Raw genomic sequence first — 25,673 nt, 5'->3', positions numbered from 1 at the left:
CCAATAGTAGGTTGGCTTCATTATGGTTTTGAAAATGATCACTTTCACAAGTAAGAACGGGCTGTCTTAGTGGAGAATATTAGAACAGAGACTCAAACTTAACTGAAAGTTGTTTTCTGTCACTGTGCTGCTTAGGGAATTCTCAGTGAGGTGATAAATATTCATGGACTCCCCAAGTGTTGTGTGTGCCTGGAGGCCAGTTTTTCACTTGTTCCAATTAATGGCAGGCTGCCTCCACACAGGAAGTGAAACCAGCCTTTAAGCCTTTTTGCAATTCTGGCACATGATTTGAAGATTTGGTGATGAAAACAATGTTCTTTGAAAGTTTTGGAGCAAAGAAAAAAAAAAGCAGCTTTTTAGATTCACTCTTAGTTTAAAAAATAACCACTTTGGGAGTTGAAAGATGGAAGTTCTCATCCCAGCTTTGATAGGAACCTACAGGGACAGCTGGGGTATAGTGTCTCCTCCTTCTAAAACTCCACATCCTCACTTGTCAAATGAGAAAGCAGATAGATGATTCTGGGCCCCTTTGGGGCCGAACACTGATTCCATCTAAAGGGGAGAGGGTGGGAAGGGATACTTTCTCCCATGCAGTTTGGGACACAGAGTCTCAGCCTGAGTTTGACCCTCAGCCCTGTGCCTGACTCTGGGTGTGAACATTCTTAGGCATCAGCCTAGAAATGGAGATGGAGACTGCGTGAAGAGTTTCATTAAAAATGAGTGACGCAGCCAGGCGCGGTGGCTCATGCCTGTAATCCCAGCACTTTCAGAGGTCGAGGTGGGTGGATCACCTGAGGTCAGGAGTTTGAGACCAGCCTGACCAACATGGTAAACCCTGTCTCTACTAAATAACAAAGAATTAGCCGGGCGTGGTGGCACATGCCTGTAATCCCAGCAGCTTGGGGGGGCTGAGGCAGGAGAATCACTTGAACCCAGGAGGCGGAGGTTGCCGTGAGCCAAGATTGTGCCACTGCACTCCACCCTGGGCAACAACAGCAAAACTCTATATCAAAAGAAAAAAAAAAGTGATGCTAGTGGGTTCTTTGCTGTTGACAGCTGCCATTCCCTGCCACCTGGGCTGTCTGTTCCTCCAGGAAGTACCCTCTCCAACTCTATCTGGGGCAGTAGAATAGTCTGGAAACATGGAGGAATATTTCTGAGAATATTGGATCTCCCCAAACGCATATGACCTCTTCCTGCTAAATCTTCTGGGAGCATGGGCTCTTGGGTTCTGAGAGACAGAGGGGTGGACTAAGCTTTTTCTGGGTTGGATGGAGTGGGGCATATCCTCCCGAGGGGGAACAGCAGAATATTCAGGATCAGAGAGAATGATGTCATTTTCAAAAGTTTATTCATTCGATATTATGATGTCATTTTATATTTGGAAATTAAAAAAATATGTTGTGATATAAACTGTAGAATGTAACGCTCTTGAATATTCTGGCTGGGAAGATAAGGATAAGGACAATGATTCATGACAGGGGTTCTCAACAAGAGGTATGCTTCAGAACCACCTAGAAGTGTTTCCACAGTGTAGAAGCTCAGGTTCCCAGGACCTGTGAACTCAATCTTTGGGACTGTGGCCCTGCCTTGTGTATGTCCAAGCCATTCTGTGCCACCTCTTTCATTACACTCTACTGATGCAGTATGTCTGATGCCTGATTCTTGGGGAATGGTGGGGAGCCTTTCTTTATTACCCCATCCCAGGAGGGGTATGTATCAGAACCTGGCCATTGAGGGTAAGAATAAGTAATTATGCTTATCGAAGGAAGGCAGCAAGTCCTGGACAAAGTGAGAATGTTGAGCTGGATGATTCATTAAGCTAAGTGCCCTTAGGATTTTAGGACCTATTGGTGGAAGGAGATCCAGCTAATCAGGTGGGCCAACCAGTAAATAGTAAGGCCTTTCCCTTTTTACCATTACATTTTTTCCTCTCACCTACTCTTTATACTCACATCTTATTATACAATATTTAGAATACGCAAAAGGATGTAACAGGTAATAAAACTCACCTGTACTCACTACTTGGCATAAGAAGTCAGACATTAGCACCACAGTGGAAGTCCCCGGTCGTTCCTCTCTCCAGTGTCATCCCCTCACTCCCACCCAGAGAAAACCATTATCCCACATTGGGTGTTTCAATTCCCATGCATCTCTTTATCCTTCAACCATGATTGACATGATTATGTTGGTAACACTCTATAGTGTTGTTTTGTACCATATCAGTTGGGGTTTACATTTGATTGCATGTAACAGAAAATCTTACTTCAGTGGTGTAACCAAAAGGGGAGTATTTTTCTCATACAACAAGCAGTCTGACGGCAACCAGGTTGGGATTAGACAGTGGCTCCATGATAAAGTCAATGACCTGGCTCCTTGCTCTGACATCTGTAGTGTGTGCTTTTAGAACACATTGTTCCTTCAATGGCTGCTGTGCTTCTGGGCATTTCATTTGCTTTCCGGGCAGAAAAAAGCAGAAGGGCAAAGGACAAAAAGTCTCATACCAGCTGAGTCTGTCCTTTTTATCAAGAAGGTGACTGGAACATCTCAACAGCAAAAAACAAGCCATCCGATTAAAAAATGAACAAGTGATCTAAACATATTTCTCAAAAGAAGACATACAAATGGCTAACAGATAAATATATGAAAAAATGCTTCACATTTGTCCACACTAATCATCAGGAAAATGCAAACCAAAATTACAACCAGGTTTCATCTCATTGCATTTAGGATGGCTATGTCAAAAAAGCAAAAAATAACAAATGCTGGCAAAGGTGCAGAGAAAAGGGAACTCATACACTGCTGGTGGGGATTTAAACTAGCACAACCACTATTGTGGCAGGCCAGGTCTCACTAACGCAGGCCTCTGTAACAACTGTTCCAGCACTGAGTAATAGAGCCAGTGCCCCCATACAAAGGCTGGAATGTAATAAAAGCCCACCGGAAGTTTTGCCCAGGCCTTTCCTAGGCCTTGAATCATGACAAGATAATGAAGGAATTCTTAACAGGCCGCCTTTAGGATTCAACAAGTTTTATTGGGGATCTGAAGAAACTCCCCAGACCTCCACAAACAAGTTTATTGGGGGTCTGAAGGAACTCCTCAAACCTCCATAATTTAGCAGGAGACAAGATAATAAGGGTAATCACCCCAGCACCTGGATTTACTTAGATTAAGTACATTTACTGAGGCTCCAGAAGAAGATCCTCAGCACTCAGATCTTAGTTATAGATTAGAAGAAGTTAATCACTTATGTCTTTAACTGAATGCACACTTACATGTAGACATACAGCTTAGAAGGTATATAAGCCCTAGAAAACTTTATAATTTTGAGTTGGTCTGGGGATATTTTCCAGGCCTTCTCACTGTACCCAGTTACAGAAATAAACTCCCTTCTTTCCCAGTCCATCTGCATCTCGTTATTGGGCCATGAGAATAAGCAGCCCAACCCTCGGTTTGGTCCAGGAACGCTATGGAGAATGGTATGGAGGTTCCTCAAAAAACTACAGATAGAACTACCATATAGATCCTGCAATTGCACTTTACTGGTCATTCATCCAAAAGAAAGGAAATCAGTATGTCAAAGCGACTTCTGCACCCTCATGTTTATTGCAGCACTATTCATAATAGCCAAGCTAAGGAATCAGTCTAGGTATCCATCCATGGATGAATGGATAAAGAAAATGTGGTATAAGCCTTGGCAACATGGCAAGACCTAGTCTCTACCAGAAATAAAAAAAATAGCTGGACATGGTGGTGCTTGCTGGTAGTCACAGCTGCTCAGCAGGTTGAAGCGGGAAGATTCTTTGAGCCCAGGAGTTTGAGACTGCAGTGAGCTATGATTGCCTTACTGCACTCCAGCCTGGGCAACAGACTGAGACCCTGTCTCTCAAAAAAAACACAAAAAACTATATATATGTGTTTGTATAAATAGACACACACACAAACACACACACACACACAATGGAATACTATTAAATATTTAGTCATAAAATAAATCCTGTCCTTGGTGGCAACATGAATGGAACTAGAAGACATTAGATTAATTAAAACAAGCCAGGAACAAAGTTAAACGCCACATGTCCTCACTCACAGGTGGAAGCTAAACAAAACAGTTGATTTTTGTAGAAGGAAAAAGTAGAACAAAGGATACTAGAGCCTAGAAAAGGTAGGAGGAAGGGGAGGATAGGAATAGATTCGTTAAAGAATTCAAAATTACAGCAAGATAGGAGGGATAAGGTTAGTGTTCTATAGCACTGTAGAATTACTATAGATAACAGTAATATATAGTTTTCGTTTGTTTGTTTTTGAGAAGGAGTATTGCTCTGTTGCCCAGGCTGGAGTGCAGTGGTGCGATCTAAATGGCGCCATCTCCGCTCACTGCAACCTCCACTTCCTGGGTTCAAGCGATTCTCCTGCCTCACCCTTCCAAGTAGCTGGGATTACAGGCACCTGCCACCGTGTCCAGCTAATTTTTGTATTTTTAGTAGAGAAGGAGTTTCACCATGTTGGTCAGGGTGGTTTTGAACTCCTGACCTCAGGTGATTCACCTGCTTCAGCCTCCCAAATAGTGCTGTGATTACAGGTGTGAGCCATTGAGCCCAGCCAACAATAGTGTATAGTTTCAAATAGCTAGAAGGAGGATATTGAATATTCGTAAAACAAAGAAATGATAGACATTTGAGATGATGGATATGCTAATTACTCTGATCCGATCACTACATATGTGTCACAACATCACTGTGTGCTCCATAGATATATACAGTTATGTGGATTAAAGCAGATTTTTAAAAATTATTTATTTATTTATTTATTTATTTATATATGAGACGGAGTCTCTCTCTGTTTCCCAGGCTGGAGTGCAGTGGTGCCATCTCAGCTCACTGCAAGCTCCGCCCCCCGGGTTCACAGCATTCTCCTGCCTCAGCCTCCCGAGTGGCTGGGACTATAGGCGCCCGTCACCACCCGTGGCTAATTTTTTTTTTTTTTGAGACGGAGTCTCGCTCTGTAGCCCAGGCTAGAGTGCAGTGGCCAGATCTCAGCTCACTGCAAGCTCCACCTCCCGGGTTCTCGCCATTCTCCAGCCTCAGCCTCCCGAGTAGCTGGGACTACAGGCGCCCGCCACCTCGCCCAGCTAGTTTTTTGTATTTCTTAGTAGAGACGGGGTTTCACTGTGTTAGCCAGGATGGTCTCGATCTCCTGACCTCGTGATCCACCCGTCTCGGCCTCCCAAAGTGCTGGGATTACAGGCTTGAGCCACCGCGCCCGGCCACCGTGGCTAATTTTTTTTTGTTTTTTGTTTTTTTTAGTATAGACGGGATTTCACTGTGTTAGCCAGGATGGTCTCGATCTCCTGACCTCGTGATCTGCCCGCCTCGGCCTCCCAAAGTGCTGGGATTACAGGCGTGAGCCACCGTGCCTGGCCGATTAAAGCAGTTTTTTAAAAAGGTGATAACTTGATGTGAGGCCCCATGCTGTGGATTTCTGCTAACCTTTCCCTGGTTCCTCCAAGCTGCCAGGAAGAGTGGCGAATGGAGTGTGCTAGCTGGGAAGTTGCCACCCTGAATGAGATTGGGTCCCCTTTGTGGAAACAAGGGGAAATGGGTGCTGGGCAGGACACTAGCAGCAGCTTACCTCATAAATGTTATAAAATTTCATATAGTGTGCTTTCTTCTTCAGCTTGCTTTTTTTTTTTTTTTTTGAGATGGAGTCTCGCTCTGTTGCCAGGCTGGAGTGCAGTGGCACGATCTTGGCTCACTGCAACCTCCACCTCCCAGGTTCAAGTGATTCTCTTGCCTCAGCCTCCTGAGTAGCTGGGACTACAGGCACGCACCACCACATCCAGCTAATTTTTGTGTTTTTAGTAGAGGCAGGGTTTCACCACGTTGGCCAGAATGGTCTCAATCTCTTGACCTCATGATCTGCCCGCCTCAGCCTCCCAAAGTGCTGGGATTACAGGCGTGAGCCACCGTGCCCGGCCTTGCTTCTTCACTCTTTGTGAAGTTTGCTAGATTAATCTGACTTAAAAAGTGTAGCCCTTGTTCATTTATCTTCATAGACAAATATGTGAATATACCATAGTTTTATTTATCCAGTCTCCTCCTTTTGTTTTTTTGTTTTCTTTCTTTCTTTCTTTCTTTTTTTTTGAAACAGAGTCTTGCTCTGTTGCCCAGGCTGGTGTGCAGTGGTGCTATCTCAGCTCACTGCAACCTCTGCCTCCTGGGTTCAAGTGATTCTCCTGCCTCAGCCTCCCGAGTAGCTGGGATTACAGGTACGCACCACCGTGCCTGGCTAATTTTCGTATTTTTAGTAAAGATGGGATTTCACCATGTTGGCCAGGCTGGTCTTGAACTCCTGACCTCCAGTGATCTGCCCGTCTTAGCCTCCCAAGTGCTGGGATTACAAGCATGAGCCACCGCGCCCAGCCTTTTTTTTTTTTTTTTTTTTTTTTTTTAATTTTTTGAGTTGGCTCCCGCCCAGGCTGAAACACAGTGGTGCCATCATAGCTCAATGGAGCCCAGGCTGAGTTGCAGTGGTGCCATCATAGCTCACTGGAGCCTAAACTTCTGGGCTCAAGTGATCCTCCCACCTCAGCCTCTTGAGTAGCTAGGACTACAGGTGCATGCCACCACACCCAACTGTTTTTTAACTTTTTTGTAGAGATAAGGTTTTGCCATGTTGTCCAGACTGGTCTCTAACTCCTGGGGTCAAGTGGTCCTCCTGCCTCGGCCTGCCAAAGTGTTGGGATTACAGACATGAGCCACTGCACCTGGCTTCCAGTCGCTTTATTTATTTATTTATTTATTTATTTATGACAGAGTCTCATGCTGTCACCCCAGCTGGAGTGCAGTGGCGCGATCTCAGCTCACTGCAACCTCCACCTCCCTTCTTCAGGTGATTCTCCTGCCTCAACCTCCCAAGTAGCTGGGATTACAGGTGCCCACTACCATGCCCAGCTAATTTCTTTATTTTTATTTTTAGTAGAGATGGGGTTTCACCATGCTGGCCAGGCTGGTCTCAAATTCCTGACCTCATGATTTGCCCACCTCAGCCTCCCAAAGTGCTGGGATTACAGGCGTGAGCCACCACACCCAGCCCCAATTGCCTCTTAATGGGCATTTAGGTTTTCCTGAATTTTTCTAATACAAACAACGTTGCCATGAACATTATTCTTTTCTATTGTGAGGTTTCCTTTGCCATAATTAAATGTGCAGATTTTAAATGTGGAGTCTGATGAGTTTTGATAAATATATGTGTCAAAACCCCTACCCAAGTTGAGAGCTGTTAACCTTCTTACATGTCTCCCTGTGGACATATGTGAATCTCTAGGAGTGGAAATACTGAGTTGTAGGTTATATGCAATTTCAGCCTCATTATATATTGCCAGTCCTGCATATCTTATAGGCAGGTTATTGCCATGGGAGATCTGGACTAAGATATTTCTTCCCAAGAATACTCTAACCAGATTTGAGAATACTCCTCAGGGCGGGTTGCAACTAGATTGTGAAGTGATTGATGCCACTGGCCCCTTCCCCACTCAGGCTTACCATTCAGTGCCCCATCCTCACCCTTGGCTCTCACACACTGGAGTCTTCCCTTGGTTCAACCCTCAGAACCACCTGCAACCCAGGGCTCAGTAACTGGAGCTTGTATGTGGATTGCAAGGTTAGGGTAGGGGGTGGCTGTGAGAAGCCCTCTTCATTCCTTCCTAGCCATGCAGAGCTGGGCAAGTCACTTAGCACCTGTGAACCTCAGGGTCCTCACCCATGAACTGGGGACAATTCCAGTGATACATCCTTCACAGGATTAGAGAAGATTGTCTAGGTAAAAGGGCTGGTGAAAGGTGAAAAAGTTTCTATGTGGGTTGATACAGGTACTGGGTCCTTTACTTTTTACCCAGGAGAAGATATTGAACATAGATTTGTAACATTGCTTAAAGGACCTCTATGCCAGGAATCAAAGACAAAGGCCAAATATATACTTTGAAATTATATTACAATCTGTATGTCAATTTGGGGAGAATTGATGTTTTTTCTAGGTTGAGATTTCCAATCTATGAACATAGTATATCTCTCCATTTATTTATATCTTCTTGTATTTCTTTATTCAGTGTTTTGTTGTTTTTAGCAGATGAGTTCGGTATGTGCTTTGTTAGATTTATACCTAAGTATTTCACCATTTGGAGTGATTGTAAATGGTATTATATTTTTAATTTCAATTTCTATGTGTTTATTGCTTAATATGTAGAAATACATTAATTTGTATCTTACAACCTTGATGAAATAACTTATTTGTTCCAAGGATACTTTTTTATAGATTCCTTGGAATTTTCTTTTTCTTCTTTTTTATTGTTGAGATGGAGTCTCACTCTGTCACCCAGGTTGGAGTACAGTGGTGCAATCTCAGCTCACTGCAACCTCCACCTCCAGGGCTCAAGCGATTCTTGTGCCTCCCGAGTAGCTGGGATTACAGGCACATGCCACCACCATGCCTGGCTAATTTTTTTGCATTTTTGATACAGACAGGGTTTCACCATGTTGGCCAGGCTGGTCTTGAACTCCTGACTTCAGGTGATCCACCCACCTCAGCCTCCCAGAGTGCTAGGATTACAGCATGAGCCACCATGCCTAGCCTTCCTTGGAATTTTCTTTGAAGATAATCATATCTGCAAATAGCAATCCTTTTATTTTCTTCTTTTCTGATCTTTTGTTTCTGATATGTTTTATTTCTTTTACTTGCTTTATTGCATTGGCTACAACTTTCAGCACAGTGTTGAATACGAATGGGGAAAGCAGATATCCTTGCCTTGTTCTCATTCTTTTTTTTTTTTTTTTTTTTTTTTTAGATCTTTATTAAGTTGAGGATATGCCCCTCTTTTCTTTCTTTTTTCTTTTTTCTTTTTTTTTTTTTTTTTTGAGATGAAGTCTCCTCTGTCACCCAGGCTGGAGCGCAGTGGCACGATCTCGGCTCACTGCAACCTCCGCCTCCCAGGTTCAAGCGATTCTCCTGTCTCAGCCCCCGAGTAGCCAGGACTACAGGCACCCACCACCATGCTCGGCTAATTTTTTTATTTTTGTTTGCTTGTTTGTTTGAGACGGAGTCTTGCTCCGTGGCCCGGGCTGGAGTGCAGTGGCACAATCTCGGCTCACTGCAAGCTCTGCCTCCCAGATTCACGCCATTCTCCTGCCTCAGCCTCCCGAGTAGCTGGGACTACAGGCATGAGCCACCGCACCCAGCCTAATTTTTGTATTTTAAATAGAGATGGGGTTTCACCATTTTGGCCACACTGGTCTTGAACTCCTGACCTCAGGTGATCCACTTGCCTCAGCCTCCCAAAGTGCTGGGATTACAGGCATGAGCCACCATGCCTGGCTTCTTCCTAATTTTCTTAGAGGGTTTTTTTTCCCCCATGAACGAATATTGAATTTTGTTAAATGATCGATATGATCATGTGATTTTTATTTTTTTTTGCCTGTTAGTATGCTGGATGACATTGACTGATTTTCTTTCTTTTTTTTTTTTTTTTGAGATGGAGTCTTGCTCTGTTGTCCAGGCTGGAGTGCAGTGGCACGATCTTGGCTCAAGCTCTGCCTCCCAGGTTCACGCCATTCTCCTGCCTCAGCCTCCCAAGTAGCTGGGACTATAGGTGCCCACCAGCATGCCTGGCTAATTTTTTTTTTTTTTTTTTTTTTTTTTTTTTTTTTTTTTGAGACGGAGTCTCGCTCTGTCGCCCAGGCTGGAGTGCAGTGGCCGGATCTCAGCTCACTGCAAGCTCCGCCTCCCGGGTTTACGCCATTCTCCTGCCTCAGCCTCCCGAGTAGCTGGGACTACAGGCGCCCACCACCTCGCCCGGCTAGTTTTTTGTATTTTTAGTAGAGACGGGGTTTCACCATGTTAGCCAGGATGGATTTTTTTTTGTATTTTTAGTAGAGACAGGGTTTCACCGTGTTAGCCAGGGTGGTCTTGATTTCCTGACCTCGTGATCTGCCTTCCTCGGCCTCTCAAAGTGCTGAGATTACAGGCTTGAGCCACTGCGCCCGGCTGACATTGACTGATTTTCAAATATTGATCTGACTTTCTATCCATGGCATAAATTCCACTTGATTGTGGTATATAATTATTTTTATATATTAGTGAATTCTATTTGTTGATATTTTGTTAAAATTTTTTTGCATTTATGTTCATGAAGAATGTTGATCTAGTTTTTTCTGTATTGTTTTTGTCTGGTTTTGGTATCAGAGCAATACTAGCTTCATAAAATATATTGGAAAGTGCTACCGTCTCTTCTAATTTCTGAAGATTATGTAGAATTGGTGTTAATTCTTCTTTAAGCATTTGGCATAATTCGACAATGAAACCATCTGGGCCTGGAGATTTGTTTTTCGGTAGTTTTAAAAATTAATGAATTCAGTTTCCTTAATAGTTATGGCCCTGTTCAAATTATCTATTTCATGTGGGGTACGTTGTGATAGTTTATGTTTTTTGAAGATTTAATTCACTTCCTCTATGCTACCAAATTCGTGTGTGGTTATTTGTAATATTCACTTATTATCCTTTTGATGTCTACAGAGTCTATAGTGATTTCCCTTGTTTTATTCCTGATATTAGCAATTTGTCTTCTCATATTTTTCTTTGTTGGTCTTGCTAGAGGTTTGTTAATTTTATTGTTCTTTTCAAATAATTTGTTGTCTCATTGGTTCTGTATTGCTTTTTTTCATTTTCTTTTTTTATCTATTATTTTCTTCTCTCTGCTTGTTTTGGGTTTATTTTGCTCTTTCCCTGTGTTCTAAACTTAAATGATGGATTTTTAATACTATGAATTTCCCCCAGCACTGCTTTAGCTGTATCCCACAAATTTTGACATGTTGTGTTTTTATTTTCATTTGGTTGAATGTATTTTTTTTTTTTTTTTTTTTTTTTTTGAGACGGAGTCTCGCTCTGCCGCCCAGGCTGGAGTGCAGTGGCCGGATCTCAGCTCACTGCAGGCTCCGCCTCCCGGGTTCACGCAATTCTCCTGCCTCAGCCTCCCCAGTAGCTGGGACTACAGGCGCCCGCCACCTCGCCCGGCTAGTTTTTTGTATTTTTTAGTAGAGACGGGGTTTCACCGTGTCAGCCAGGATGGTCTCGATCTCCTGACCTCGTCATCCGCCCGCCTCGGCCTCCCAAAGTGCTGGGATTACAGGCTTGAGCCACCGCGCCCGGCCGGTTGAATGTATTTAAAAAATTTTCTTTTCTTGACACTTTCTCTTTTTTTTTTTTTTTTTTTTTGAGACAGAATCTTGCTCTGTGCCCCAGGCTGGAGTGCAGTGGTGCGATCTCAGCTCACTGCAAGCTCCGTCACCCGGGTTCACACCATTCTCTTGCCTCAGCCTCCCGAGTAGCTGGGACTACAGGCGCCCGCCACCTCGGCCGGCTAATTTTCTTGTATTTTTGGTAGAGACGGGGTTTCACCGTGTTAGCCAGGATGGTCTCGATCTCCTGACCTCGTGATCCACCCGCCTCGGCCTCCCAAAGTGCTGGGATTACAGGCTTGAGCCACCGCGCCCGGCCGACACTTTTTCTTTGACCCAGGGACTATTTAAAATTTTAGTTTCCACTGGGCGTGGTGGCTCAGGCCTGTAATCCCAGCACTTTGGAAAGCTGAGGCGGGTGGATCACCTGAGGTCAGTAGTTCGAGACCAGCCTGACCAACATGGTGAAATCCCATCTCTACTAAATACAAAAAATTAGCTAGGCTTGGTGGTGCATGCCTGTAATCCCAGCTACTTGGAAGGCTGAGGCAGGAGAATCACTTGAACCTGGGAGGCGGAGGTTGTAGTAAGCTGAGATTGTGCTATTGCATTCTAGCCTGGGCAACAAGAGCAAAAACTCCATCTCAAAAAATAATAATAATAATAATACATAGTATAGTTTGCAAGTATTGAGAATTTCTATTGTGTTTCTGTTATTAATATCTGGTTATTTCCATTGTAATTAGAGAACACAAACTATATGATTTCAGTTATTTTTAATTTGTTGGGATTTGCTTTATAAGGATATCATTGATCTTTGAAAGCATGTGTATTCTATTATTGAGAAAAGTGTTCTATAAATATAGATTATATATCTTTCTTTTCTTTATGTTTTTGAAACAAGGTCTCATTCTGTCGCCCAGGCTGGAGTGCAGTGGCACTCTGATGGCTCACTGCAGTTTGACCTCCCAGGCTCAAGCGACCCTCCCACTTCAGGCTCCTTAGTAGCTGGTACTACAGCCATGTGCCACTACACCTGGCTAATTTTTATACTTTTTGTTAGAGACAGGGTTTTCCCATGTTGCCCAGGCTGGTCTCAAACTCCTGGGCTCAGGTGATCTGCCTGCCTCAGCCTCGCAAAGTGCTGGGATTACAGGTGTAAGTCACCGAGCCTGGCCAATTATTTTCATAAAAGTGTTAAGTCCTTTTATATCCTTGATTATTTTTTGTCTAGTTGTTCTGTCCATTATTGGGAGAGGAAGGAAGAGAGAGAGAGAGAGGTGTTAAAGTCCCCAACTATAATTGTTTATGTGTTTACCTTTCAGTTCTATGAGTCTTTCTTTCTTTCTTTCTTTCTTTCTTTCTTTCTTTCTTTCTTTCTTTCTTTCTTTCTTTCTTTCTTTCTTTCTCTCTCTCTCTCTCTCTTTCTTTCTTTCTTCTTTCTTTCTTTCTTTCTTTCTTTCTTTCTTTCTTTCTTTCTTTCTTTCTTTCTTTCTTTCTTTGTCTCTTTCTCTCTCTCTCTCTCTCTCTCTCTCTTTCTTTCGAGACAGAGTTTCGCTCTTATTGCCTAGGCTGGAGTGCAATGGGGAGATCTCAGCTCACTGCAACCTCCGCCTCCCAGGTTCGAGTGATCCTCCCGAGTAGCTGGGATTACAGACGTGCACCACCACACTCAGCTAATTTTTGTATTTTTAGTAGACTCGGGATTTCACCATGTTGATCAGGCTGGTCTTGAACTCCTGATCTCAGGTGATCCACCCTCCTTAGCCTCCCAAAGTGCTGGGATTACGGGCATGAGCCACTACGCCTGGCCCTGTTCTATCACTTTTTATGTCACACATTTTATAGCTCTTTGCTTTGGTGCATGCTTATGTAGAATTTCTGTGTCTTCTTGGCAGATTGTTTTATTATTAGATAGTGTACCTCTCTGTCCTTGGTAATTTTCTTTGACTTGAAGTCTATTTTATCTGATATTAATGTAGCCATTCTGTTCTCTCTTGATTATTCATTACATGATACATCTTTTTCTATCCTTTTGCTTTCAATTTGTGTATATTATTATATTTGGAGTGAATTTTTAATAAATAGCAGATAGGTCATATTTTTTATTCTATTCTGCCAATCTCTGTCTTTTACTAGGTGTATTTAGATTATTTATATTTAATGTATGATATGATAATGCTATGTTAGGTGTTGATTTTTTTTTTTTTTTTTTTTTAGATGGAGTCTCCCTCTGTTGCCCAGGCTGGAGTGCAATGGCACGATCTCAGCTCACACAAGCTCTGCCTCCCGGGTTCACGCCATTCTCCTGCCTCAGCCTCCCGAGTAGCTGGGACTACAGGCGCCTGCCACCATGCCTGGCTAATTTTTTTGTGTATTTTTAATAGAGATGGGGGTTTCACCATGTTAGCCAAGATGGTCTTGATTTCCTGACCTCATGATCCATCCACCTCAGCCTCGTAAAGTGCTGAGATTACAGGCGTGAGCCACCGTGCCCGGCCCTTCAAGTTCTCTTTTAGCCTTGCTTTCTATCTCCTCTCCTTTCAGGACTTCAGTGATATGGATTTTAGATATTTAATCACAGTCCCAGAGACTGTATTCATTTTTTTCAGTCTCTTCTCATTTTTGGTCAAATTGAATACTTTTCTATTGCTTTGATATTTTAGTATACCGATTCCATCTTTTGTTCGCCTTTCATTTTACTGGTCAACATAGTGAAACCCTGTCTCTACTAAAAATACAAAAATTAGCTGGGTGTGGTGGTGGGCACCTATAGTCCCAGCTACTCAGGAGGCTGAGGTAGGAGAATCGCTTGAACCTGAGAGGTAGAGGTTGCAGTGAGCCGAGATCACACCACTGCACTCCAACCTGGTAACAGAGTGAGACTCTGTCTAAAAAAAAAAGAAAAAAATTAACTAAAAGATACATAACATATAATTTACCATCTTCACCGTTTCTCAGTGTATAGCTCAGTGGAATTAAATATATTCATAATATTTCACCCTGTAAAACTGAAACTCTGTAACCATTAAACACTAACTCCTGATTTCCTCTCCCCTTAGTCCCTGGCAGTCACCATCCTTGTTCTGTTCTATGTGATTTTGACTACTCTAAGTCAGAGTTTTGAAAAATACTTTTTTAACATCTAGTGTTTTGGGATGTACTTAGTGGGAAGAATAGGGAAAAGTACGTCTGTTTTGGGAGGGGATTCTTCGTTCTCTGTTACTTAGGGAAGACTTAAACTATTCTTGCTAATGGGTCTGGTCTCCCAGAGACACTCACATTTTAAAAGAAAATGATTTTTTTCCTTAAGGATCGGCGTTTTAGTAATAGGAATTCAGGTACTGGTAGGCTGGAGTATATGTTTTGGGAGTGGCGTGATGGAAAAGTTAAACGTGAACTGAGCATCTCATCTGGGTCTTGTGAAAGCCACGGTTGGGACTCGGCAGTATAAACCCCAGACCCCCAGAGGGGAAAGCTGCTTTCAGACCCTGGCCAGAAAGTGTTGCCTCAGAGCCTTTCTGTGACACTTGGCATGCTGCCATTGGAGAAAGCAGAGGGAAACCCTTGGTTAAGTAAACATGATATTGTATACAGTATTCATATTTCATTGCAAGAGTTGAATGGTCTGAGTCAGCATAATCAGTTCCATATGTTTGGCATTGATAGTCCAGGCATGACTAGTTGCACCTTTGATACAAGACAGATCAGATGTTTCATGTTAGGAAAATAATAGCTACCATTTATTGCATGTCTGTGGATGCCAGACACTGTGCGTTGTTTTTTTTTTTTTTTTTTTTTTTTTTTTGAGACGGAGTCTCGCTGTGTCGCCCAGGCTGGAGTGCAGTGGCCGGATCTCAGCTCACTGCAAGCTCCGCCTCCCAGGTTTACGCCATTCTCCTGCCTCAGTCTCCCGAGTAGCTGGGACTACAGGCGCCCGCCACCTCGCCCGGCTAGTTTTTTGTATTTTTTAGTAGAGATGGGGTTTCACCGTGTTAGCCAGGATGGTCTCGATCTCCTGACCTCGTGATCCGCCCGTCTCGGCCTCCCAAAGTGCTGGGATTACAGGCTTGAGCCACCGCGCCCGGCCAACTGTGCGTTGTTTCACGTGCAACATTCCACTCTTGGAGAGAAAACAGGAACTGAAGCAGAGATTTCAGGTACTGGTGAGCTGGAGGGTATGTTTTGGGAGTGGCATGATGGAGAAATTAAACTTGGGGACTCAGCATCTCTTCTGGGTCTTGTGAAAGCCACAGCTGAGTCTTGGGGAGAATCAACCCCAGAGCCCCAAAGACTGGAGGGAAACTGTCTCATTTTACAGAAGGAGGACAGTGAGTTTTGGATGGACAGGTGACTTGCACAAGGTCGCCTGGCCTTTACGTGACTGAGCTGGGGCTATGCCTTGTCCCTCTGACTTCCGGGTTTTTGTTCTCACCCTACCCCTCCTACAGCCTCCTCATCTCCTAAAGCACATGCAGTCAAACCTGGGCCCTCTGCATGAGGATTTGTGAGCTCCATCCAGGCCACTCAGTGCCCCCCATCCCTGGCCTTCCGCAGCCCCCTGGCCCCACTGTAGAGGGATGTGTGCCACTGAATCTGTTCCCTAAAGCAGGGTCTGACCCTGCCTGCACGTTAGAATCATAAGAGGAGATTGTTTAAAAAATCCCAGTGCCCAAGCTGCACCCTGAACCAATACATTCAAGCCCTGGGTGGGACATGGGCATCAAAAGCTTAAAAACATTTCCTGGAAGCTTCTGATGTTATGCTGGGTTTGAGAGCATAGTGGGAGAGTTGGAAGCAGATAGTGAAAAGTCACGGTCAGATTCTGGAAGGCTCTTTTCTGGTTGCATTGGTGCCCCCCTTGCTAGGGACATGGGCATTGCAGTCTGTTTGGGAAACTTCTTTTGCAAAGCACCACCAAGAAAAAGGCAATTGCCCCAGTGAAAAAGTGGGGGACAGGCTGAAGCGGATCATGAGAGTGTACCTAAAACCCTTTGGGGCCCTTGGCACTTGCCCTGCTAATGTGTGTGCTCAAGGCCAAGCGGAGAGGTACCTCTGCTCATTTCATTTTTTGGTGTGTGTGGTTTTTTTGTTGTTGTTGTTTGTTTTTTGTTTTGTCTTTTTTGATCCAAAAGGAATGTATGGGGCCAGGGGCAGTAGGAAGGTCACCCTACTGATAAGCCCCTGGTGCTTTTGCTCAGAGGTCCCAGCCCCTTCATGCTCCAAGCCTTGGCTCGGAGAGGTTGGATAGCTTTCCTGGTGTGCCAGGTCCCTGCTTGCTCCTCCAGACCCAGTCTCCATGCTGCTCTAAGCCCCAGGAAGCAGCGTGTGGGAAGGGCAACAGTGAAATCTCTGGTGCTGTGGCTCCGGCTGGTTTTGATTAAATGACACTAAGTTATATTTGTTCCACTAAGTAAATCCAGGGTGTTCCCATATTCGTTGCTTATCTGAAATTCAAGTGTAAAGGGCTGTCCTGTTTTTTATCTGGCAACCCAATGCCAACACCTTGTTTTTTTGTTTGTTTTTTTTTTTTTTTTTTTTAGATTTCATGATTTTTTTTTTTTAATTTATTTATTATTATGCCAACACCTTGTTTTATAGGCAACTTCACGTTCCTTCCACCGTGCAGGCATTTCTGGGCTTTCACTGGCACTTGGGCTTTTCTCCTCCTGTGGCTGGGCTGTGACCTCTTGGGGCACACACTGCCCAGCCATTTACTTCCTTTCCTTCCTGCAAGCCCCAGGCCTGTTCTCTCCAGCACTGACTCAGGGCTAGCCACCCGTTTCGCTTGCAGGGCTTTGCTACACTTAGGGCAAATGGGCGGCATAATCGCTTCTTCCTCCTTTAACATTCTCCAAGTGGCCCAAGGGTCACTCCAGTGAAGTTAATAATTACCATTTGCAATTTAGGACTGATCCATCGGTCAAGTGAGTTCTGGTTGAAGGTTTCTTTTTTTTTCTCTCTCTCTTCTAATGAATGAAGTGTTGCTACTCTTCCCCCCCCCCCCCGAAACGGAGTCTCACTGTGTTGCCCAGGCTGGAGTGCAGTGGCGTGATCTCAGCTCACTGCAACTTCTGCCTCCTGGGTTCAAGCAATTCTCCCTGCCTCACCCTTCTGAGTAGCTGGGATTACAGGCACCTGCCACCATGCCTGGCTACTTTTCGTATTTTTAAGTAGAGACGGGGTTTTGCCATATTGGCCAGGCTGGTCTTGAACTCCTGACCTCAGGTGATCTGTCCGCCTCGGCTTCCCAAAGTGCTGAGATTACAGGCGTGAGCCATTGCGCCTGGCCGCCACACTTTATCAATCAGGAATCCTTTGAATATTGCATAAATAGTACTAAGTAGAAAATTTCCTTTTGTGCTATGTTTGGCCTCAGCTAGCTGTGGGGGTAAAGGGAGTGGGGTGGGAGTTCTTAACCTGGGTGACAGGGCAGCTGCTCAGGACATGATTCAAATATCAGCCTGATGTGTGCGCACAGAATGGGGGGTGGGGGCACTGGTCTAGGTTCTGCCTTTTCTCCTAGAGAGGGTAGGGAAACAGGGATACCAGCGTTTACAGGATTCCAGATGCAAAAGCCTTTCTGTGAACTTTGGGAGGCAGAGGCAGGCGGATCACCTGAAGTCAGGAGTTCGAGACCAGCCTGACCAACATAGTGAAACTCAGTCTCTACTAAAAACACAAAAATTAGCGGGGCATAGTGGCACCTGCCTGTAATCCTAGCTACTCAGGAGGCTGAGGCAGGAGAATTGCTTGAACCCGGGAGGCAAGGGTTACAGTGAGCTGAGATCGCACCGCTGCACTCCAGCCTGGGCTGTGACAGACTGAGACTCTATCTCAAAAAAAAAAAAAAAAAAAAAAAAAAAAAGGCCTTTCTCTAAATCACAAACCCACCTGCAGAAGGACTGTAGGGCTGTCTGATAGCAAATACCTTCAGCAGAGAGCACGACTGGCAAGGAAACAGCGCACCTCTGGAATAAGGTGCATCCTCTTGGCCTCTTGGCCGTGCATTTATGTGCCATATGTCCATGTGTGCTTGAGGTGGGAAGCAAAGAACCACTAGGGGCTGAAAGATAAGCCCTCACTCTCTTGCAGCCTCCTCTGGGCCTCGTTTTTATTTTATTTTTATTTTTGGTAGAGACTTGTCTCACTCTGTTGCCCAGGCTGATCTTGAACTCCTGGGCTCAGGCAATCCTCCCACTTCGGCCTCCCAAAGTGCTGGCAGCCACCATGCCTAGCCTGGGCCTCTTGAGTTTAAGGCTGAACTTTTTTTTTTTTTTTTTTTTTTTTTGAGACGGAGTCTTGCTCTGTCGCCCAGGCTGGAGTGCAGTGGCGCGATCTCGGCTCACTGCAAGCTCCGCCTCCCGGGTTTACGCCATTCTCCTGCCTCAGCTTCCCGAGTAGCTGGGACTACAGGCGCCCGCCACCTCGCCCGGCTAGTTTTTTGTATTTTTTAGTAGAGACGGGGTTTCACTGTGTTAGCCAGGATGGTCTCGATCTCCTGACCTCGTGATCCGCCCGTCTTGGCCTCCCAAAGTGCTGGGATTACAGGCTTGAGCCACCGCACCCGGCCAAGGCTGAACTTTAGAGAGCTCAGCTGATACTTCCGCCCATTTTATTGTTGGGGAAGGAATAGAAAGAGCAGGAGTAATGGGTCCCACAAGTTGGTACTCACTCCTGCCATCACTCTAACTCCGGTAGACGAGCTATTCCCCTCTCTTCCCAGGTGCCTGGGATCGTAAAGCAGGCTGATGGCACACAGCATCCTGGGGTGGAGTGCTGGGGTGGGGTGGAACTGAACAGGGTTCACCAGCCAGCACCCTCAGTCCCACAGGGCTGCCATCTGCCCTGCTCAACCCTCTTCCCACAGCATGGAGGGACTCCAGGGCCAGGGACGCTGCTTGCTGCCACATCCCCAGCCACTACCATAAGACCTGCAGTTTTAGTTGCTGCTGCTTTCTTTATGCACCTTGGTGATCACCTTGGGCTGTGATCATCAGGCTTCAAGAAAATCAAAGGAGCTCATGTTACGAAAGGCTTGTGGAGACCATCCCTAGAGAGACCGAGAGATGCCTTAGAGCTGAGAGCCCCTTGCATCCCAAGCCCGATGTATATTTTTTCCTCTCACTCACAGCTGGCAATTATATTACTCTAGTATTGCCCTTCCCCATGCATTGTCCAAGACAGACATCACTGATGAAACTCAGCCCTTATCCCCGCAGGGCCCAGACCTGGCTTTAGAAATTCCTACTTTAGGTGGCCAGCAGGCCAGGGTTCAGATGCAAGCCGATAACAGCCATGTCAGCCATTATCTTTGGAGTGTGCTGGTGGACTCGATGCCTATCAGCTCCTACTGCTGAGATCCTTTTGTCCTCACGAGAGTTCAAAGAAGTTATAGAGCTTTCCTGAGGCCATCCCTTGAAGTGGTGAGGAACTGGGTGGGCCTCAGCCCTCTGACTGCAGAGCTGCTAGCTAACCTCTGAGCAGCACTGCCCGCCAGCCCGTCTGCCATTGCACACTGCACTTGACAAGTGCTCAGCAGGGATCCATGGATTTGAGGGTAGGATTCACTAGTTGATCCCATGGAAAACAGCATTCTTTACTGGCGTGCCCTAACCAACCAATTTTGAGTCTAAGAGACTATTCACAAAGCCCCTAAATGTCTGAGCCCCTGTCATTGTGTGTCATAGGCATGCTGACAGTCTCTCCAAGTTCCGCCTCCAGCCACAGCAGTGTCCTTGCCTGGACCACCTCTCTTCCCTACCCACCCTTCAGGACCCTCTGCACGTCACACCCGTTTATTCTGGAAATGTTAGCCGCCTGTGACTCCATGCCTGTCATCATGGTGGGTTTAGATGATGCCACCTCCAGCCTTCAAGGAAGTTACAGACAAGTATGTTCAGAAAAGCAGGGCAAACTCACATAGAAAAATGGGCAGTGTGTCAATACACATTCATTAATCATGTCCCTTGGGCATGTCCTGTGCTGGGGGCTGGAGAAAGGTGATGGAGACAAAAGCCCTGACTTTAAGAAGCAGATGTTAGGGCTCTGGTCAAAGGCTGCATGGTGATTGGAAACACATGGGCACAGGGCAGGGGTGCTGCACCACACAAGTCCAGGACTGGATGGAGTGGCCTCTGGAGTTGGTAAATGCAGCTGCTGGAGCAGCTGGGCGGCTACTCTCGGACCTGAGTGAGAGGCTGGTGATCAAGGCAGCTTAGCAGCACTCGTTGATGTGAAGTTACAATTCCACTCCAGCGGTTTATGCAGTCCACATGAGGAAGCAACCCTGGAAGAAAGTGGGAGAATAAAGTGGAGATTTCTTGTGAATTCCACCCAAATTACAACCAGAGGCACCCCACTTTTCCATGTCCTATGGAGAAAGGACCACATTTGCATTAAGTCTTTGATATGGGTAAGCCTTTCAGTCTGAACTCATCCGTAATCACTCCCCAAAAATAATTTTGAGAGTATTCCACTTTTGTGGGGGAAAAACAGAGGGAAAAGATACATTATACAACCAAAGTAATAGAAACAGTGGAAAAATTAGCAACTTAAAATATAATTTCTAATTAACCATTGCCCCAACCCTTGGGTCCAAAACCTTGGAACGGTTTTTGTTTTGGCTTTTTTTTTTTTTCCTTCACATTTTGTAGAATCACCCAGGGCCCCCACATAGGGCTGGTGAGGTTATGCATTGCACAGCTCCAGAGAACAATTTATACACCTAACAACAATGTGAATGGCAATACCACCCCCCCTAAAATTGGGCAGTACGAGCCTCAGCAGTCTCATCAGCCACGTGGGGGTCCAGCCTCAGTCCCAACAGTTCTCAAGGGTTAGTTAGACCATGGAAGATTTTTATTAACTCATAATAAAATGAGAAAATAATTAAAATAATAGCTAACATTGAGGGCTTACTGTGATCCAGACAGTCATAACTCCTTTATTCCCATTGGCAACCCTATGAGGCGCCATGGTTACCATCCCCACTTTCCCTACGAGCAAACTGAGCCTGAGCAGCCTCGAGCCACCAGCTGTCCACTCCTGAGAACACTCCTTTATGCCAGGATCGCGTCTTTCCTCAATATTTGGTGTCAGACTGACTTTCCTTTGTGGAACACTGGCGGTAGTGAGGATGCTGTTGCTGTCAGCTCCCTCTTCTCTGTCTCCTGCATCCTTCCTTCTCCTCGCTGACTGCCCCTGTAGTCAGGTCTTCACTGCCTTCCTGGAAGGTTCCCGCTTCCTGCTCTTCTTCCTCCTACTCAGCCAGTTGCTGGTGCCAGAATGCCCTTCATCAAGCCCAGCTCTGAGCCTTGCCCTCCCTTGCTCAGACGCCTTCCAGGAACTTCTCCTGCCTCTGCTGGGATTCAGGGCTCTCCACATTCAGCCTAATTTTGGTTTATCTCCCGTTTGTGTTCTAGCAGAGTAGCTCTATTCTTCAGCTAAATTGCTGTTCCCGGACTGGTTGGGCTACCTCCTGTCTCTTCAGTTTCCCACCACCTTTGACCCTAGCGGCCCCAGGCACCTTCTCCATCCCTCCTCAGATCCATCCTTTACTCACTCATTCAACAAACCTATTTTGAGCACCTCCTATGTACTGGCTGTAGTGTAGGTGGTAGGTATCATGGAGCTTTTAGTCTGGCTGTGGAGAAAGAACTGGATGAGTAATCGTAAGATGTGTTACAAAAGGGTCCTAGCGCCTAACCTGGGGGTGCTGACCATAGGAGGTTAGTCAGAGAAGGCCTCCCTGATGCTATGGGCAGCCTCCCCTCCCCACCCCCAGTTAGCCGTGTCTATCTCCCCTTTAGCTCCTGGGACCCACTGTGGCTCTATTCCTGAAATAAGTCTCTTTCTTTATCCCATTTGACTGTCGTAGCAAATCTTGAACCCAGGAGGTGCTATACAAATATCTGTTGACAATCAAATCATTCTGTCAACTTCTGGTAAATCAAATTGTGCAGATCAGATTTTTTTTTTTTTTTTTTTTTTTTTTTGAGACAGAGTTTCGTTCTTATTGCCCAGGCTGGAGTGCAATGGCGTGATCTTGGCTCACTGCAACCTCCGCCTCCCAGGTTCAGGCGATTCTCCTGTCTCAGCCTCCTGAGTAGCTAGGATTACAGGCACCTGCCACTACGCCTGGCTACATTTTGGTATTTTTAGTAGAGATGGGGTTTCACCATGTTGGCCAGGCTGGTCTCGAACTCCTGACCTCAGGTGATCCACCCGCCTTGGCCTCCCAAAGTGCTGGGATTACAGGCGTGAGCCACTGTGCCTGGCCCAGATATCTTTTAAACCATCTAGAGTGTTGAGTGATTTCAGGGTGGGTTTAGTGGCTCTCTGACTTCAGTGGTGTCACCTTAGTGGGTGGCCTTGCCCGTAACCAAGTTAACACTTTGTTTAGTGAACAGCTTGGCTCATGGAAAACTGAAGATTATACCCCAAGTTGTAATCAGAGGTTGCTATCTTGCAGGGTTGGGCTTACAAAACAGACTTTCTTTTTTTCTTTTTTTTTGGGACGGAGTCTCGCTGTGTCCCCTAGGCTGGAGTACAGTGGCGTGATCTTGGCTCACTGCAAGCTCTGCCTCCCAGGTTCTGCCATTCTCCTGCCTCAGCCTCCCAAGTAGCTAGGACTACAGGCACCGACCACCGCACCCAGCTAATTTTTTGCATTTTTAGTGAGACGGGGTTTCACCGTGTTAACCAGAATGGTCTCGATCTACTGACCTCATGATCCGTCCACCTCGGCCTCCCAAAGTGCTGGGATTACAGGCGTGAGCCACCGCACACGGCCAAATTCTTATGGGAATTTCTATGTGTGATTCTAATACCTTTTAGAAAAAAAAAGGTCCCATGAGCCAATGCGCCCGGCCCCAGGCTTTCATTTTATATTGTATATGCTTCAATAAATATTTGAATTTTTTCAAAACAAATTTGTTAGCTTTCTAATTAAAAATTTAAAATATTCTTAAATAATTTAAACCAGCGAAGGTATTATTTGCTTCTCCCACTTCCCATTTTTGCCTTCTAAGAAAGGGACCTATATTTAAAGGGTGGAAAAAGTAATTTGGATTAAACCCCTGACTCCTGAGTCCTCTGTAGCTCAGTGAATAGGAAGAACCACAGATGAGTGTGCCCATCCAAGTGACAAAGGTGAATTGTCAAGGCTTCAAAGTACATGAGTAAAGGGTCAGGCGCGGTGGCTCACGCCTGTAATCCTAGCACTTTGGGAGGCCGAGGTGGGTGGATCACGAGGTCAAGAAATCGAGACCATCCTGGCCAACATGGTGAAACCCTGTCTCTACTAAAAATAGAAAAATCAGCCAGGCATGGTGGCTTGCGCCTGTAGTCCCAGCTACTCAAGAGGCTGAGGCAGGAAAATCACTTGAATCCGGGAGGCGGAGGTTGCAGAGAACTGAGATTGTGCCACTGCCCGCCCTCCACTCCAGTCTGGTGACAGAGCGAGACACCGTCTCAGAAAACAAACAAAAACAAAGCCTACATGAGTAAGTAGAGCACCCTTGAGGGAGCTCTGCAGGCATGAGACAAACAGCCAGAACATGCATTGCTGCAGAAAGCATCCACACGTCAGAGGAAGAGGAGCCCCCTCCTCTACCAAGAGCATAGGCCCAGCCTTGTGAAGGTTTGCCTGGCATGTGGGCTGTGGGTGACTGGAGAGGCAACGGTCCCTGTCTGTTGTCATCCTGATCTTCACTCCTTGGCATAAGTGAGCACTCCCGTGACAGCACATTCATCTGTCTGGACAGCTGGGCTCCAGGCCAGTCCACAGCTGACCCACATAGCCCTCCCCTAAAGCACACAGAAGGCCCTACACTCCCACACTCACCAAGACCTCAGGATAAGGAAAAGTCTTCCTGTGTTCTTGTAGGAAAATCTCTTCTCTCGTATCTCACATGGATCCTGACTCACTAAGGAGGCAGTTCCCAAAGGCAACAGCCATGAGAGTTGGCCCCCAACATCGAAGGGGCCTGGGAGGGAGCAGTTGCTGGAATGGGAGAGGGAGCTGCATGGCGAGGGCTCCCAGACAGAGGTATGCCCTTCAGTTGAGGCATATGTGCTGACCACAGTGGCTTGGCAGAGAGGAAGCTAGAGGGAAAAATTCCCAGATCTCTTCTCTTCTGCCCACGATTTCCTGCTTATATCTCCCATTAGCCAATTAAATACTTAATTGAATACTTAAATTTAAGAAATTCCAGCCTGGGCACATAGCCAGACTCCCTCCCTACAAGAAAAAATTTTAAACTAGCTGGACGTGGTAGCATGAGCCTATCTATAGTCCATCCTACTCAGGAGGCTGAGGTAGGAGGATCACTTAAGCCTAGGAGATTGAAGTTGCAGTGAGTTACTGCGCCCCTGCTCTCCAGCCTGGGTGACAGAGCATGAAGGCCCTGTGTCTTTAAAAAACAATTATTTGTTGTTCGTCTGAAATTCAAGCTTAACTGGGCTTCCTGTGTTAGTTGCGAAATCGGGCACAACTCTGAGCAGAGAACACCCTACTCCCTGCACACACACTCAGGAGCCCAGGAGGGCATGATGTCCTGAGCATGGCAGGAGGCCAGCCCTTGAGCAAGGATGGAGCCCCCCGCCATGTACCCCCAGCCACCAACCCATAATGTAGAATGCTGGGCCTATGTCTCTCTCACCCATCTGTCTCACGCACTCCCTGCCAACGTATTTGAATAGATAACAACCAGTGTGGAATCTTATGTCCAAAATGCCACTCAGAAAGCTAAAAGTACAGCTATTAGGAGCCTTCCCTTGCTCAGAAACCATCTAAAAATACTTGTGGACCAGATGAAATGAAAACATTTCCAGGTTTATTCCAGCAAGCAAGCATTTTCCCGGAAGCTTCAGTATTCCATAGCTGGTAACTTAAGCACACTCTTTTTGTTGTTAAGGCACAGCAATTGTAAACTCATCTCTTTGTGACCTTGAGCAGCCCATCTTTTTTTTTTTTTTTTTTTTTTTGAGACAGAGTCTCACTCTGTCACCCAGGCTGGAGGGCAGTGGCACGATCTTGGCTCACTACAGCCTTGATCTCCTGGGCTCAAGCTATCCTCCTGCCTCAACCCCCCAAGTAGCTGGGACTACAGGTGCATGCCAACACACCCGGCTAATTTTGTTTTTTTTTATTTTGTTTTGTTTTTCTTAACCTTGAGCAGCTTTTTAAAGACTATTAGCCAAATTTGTAGCATAGTCTCTGACAGAGCAGACAAAGTTATTTATTTTGAGACAGGGTCTCGCTCTGTCGCCCAGGCTGGAGTGCTGTGGTGCCACCTTGGCTCACTGTAACCTCCGCCTCCCAGGTTCAAGCTATTCTCCTGCCTCAGCCTCCCAAGTAGCTGGGATTATAGGAATGTGCCACCATGCCCAGCTAATTTTTGTATTTTTAGTAGAGACAGGTTTTTGCCATGTTGTCCAGG

At 45.7% G+C, this 25,673-nt stretch overlaps 1 protein-coding gene across 1 annotated transcript in view; it reads left to right on the top strand.

Moving 5' to 3' along the window:
• MERTK (MER proto-oncogene, tyrosine kinase) overlaps positions 1 to 25,673 on the top strand; it is a 135,373-nt gene that overhangs the window by 8,032 nt on the left and 101,668 nt on the right. The window lies entirely within an intron of this gene.

This window comes from Macaca thibetana, chromosome 13, assembly GCF_024542745.1.
Source record: "Macaca thibetana thibetana isolate TM-01 chromosome 13, ASM2454274v1, whole genome shotgun sequence".
NCBI lineage: Eukaryota > Metazoa > Chordata > Mammalia > Primates > Cercopithecidae > Macaca > Macaca thibetana.
Note: the sequence above shows the minus strand (reverse complement) of the source record. Positions and strands in the feature narration are given on the sequence as shown.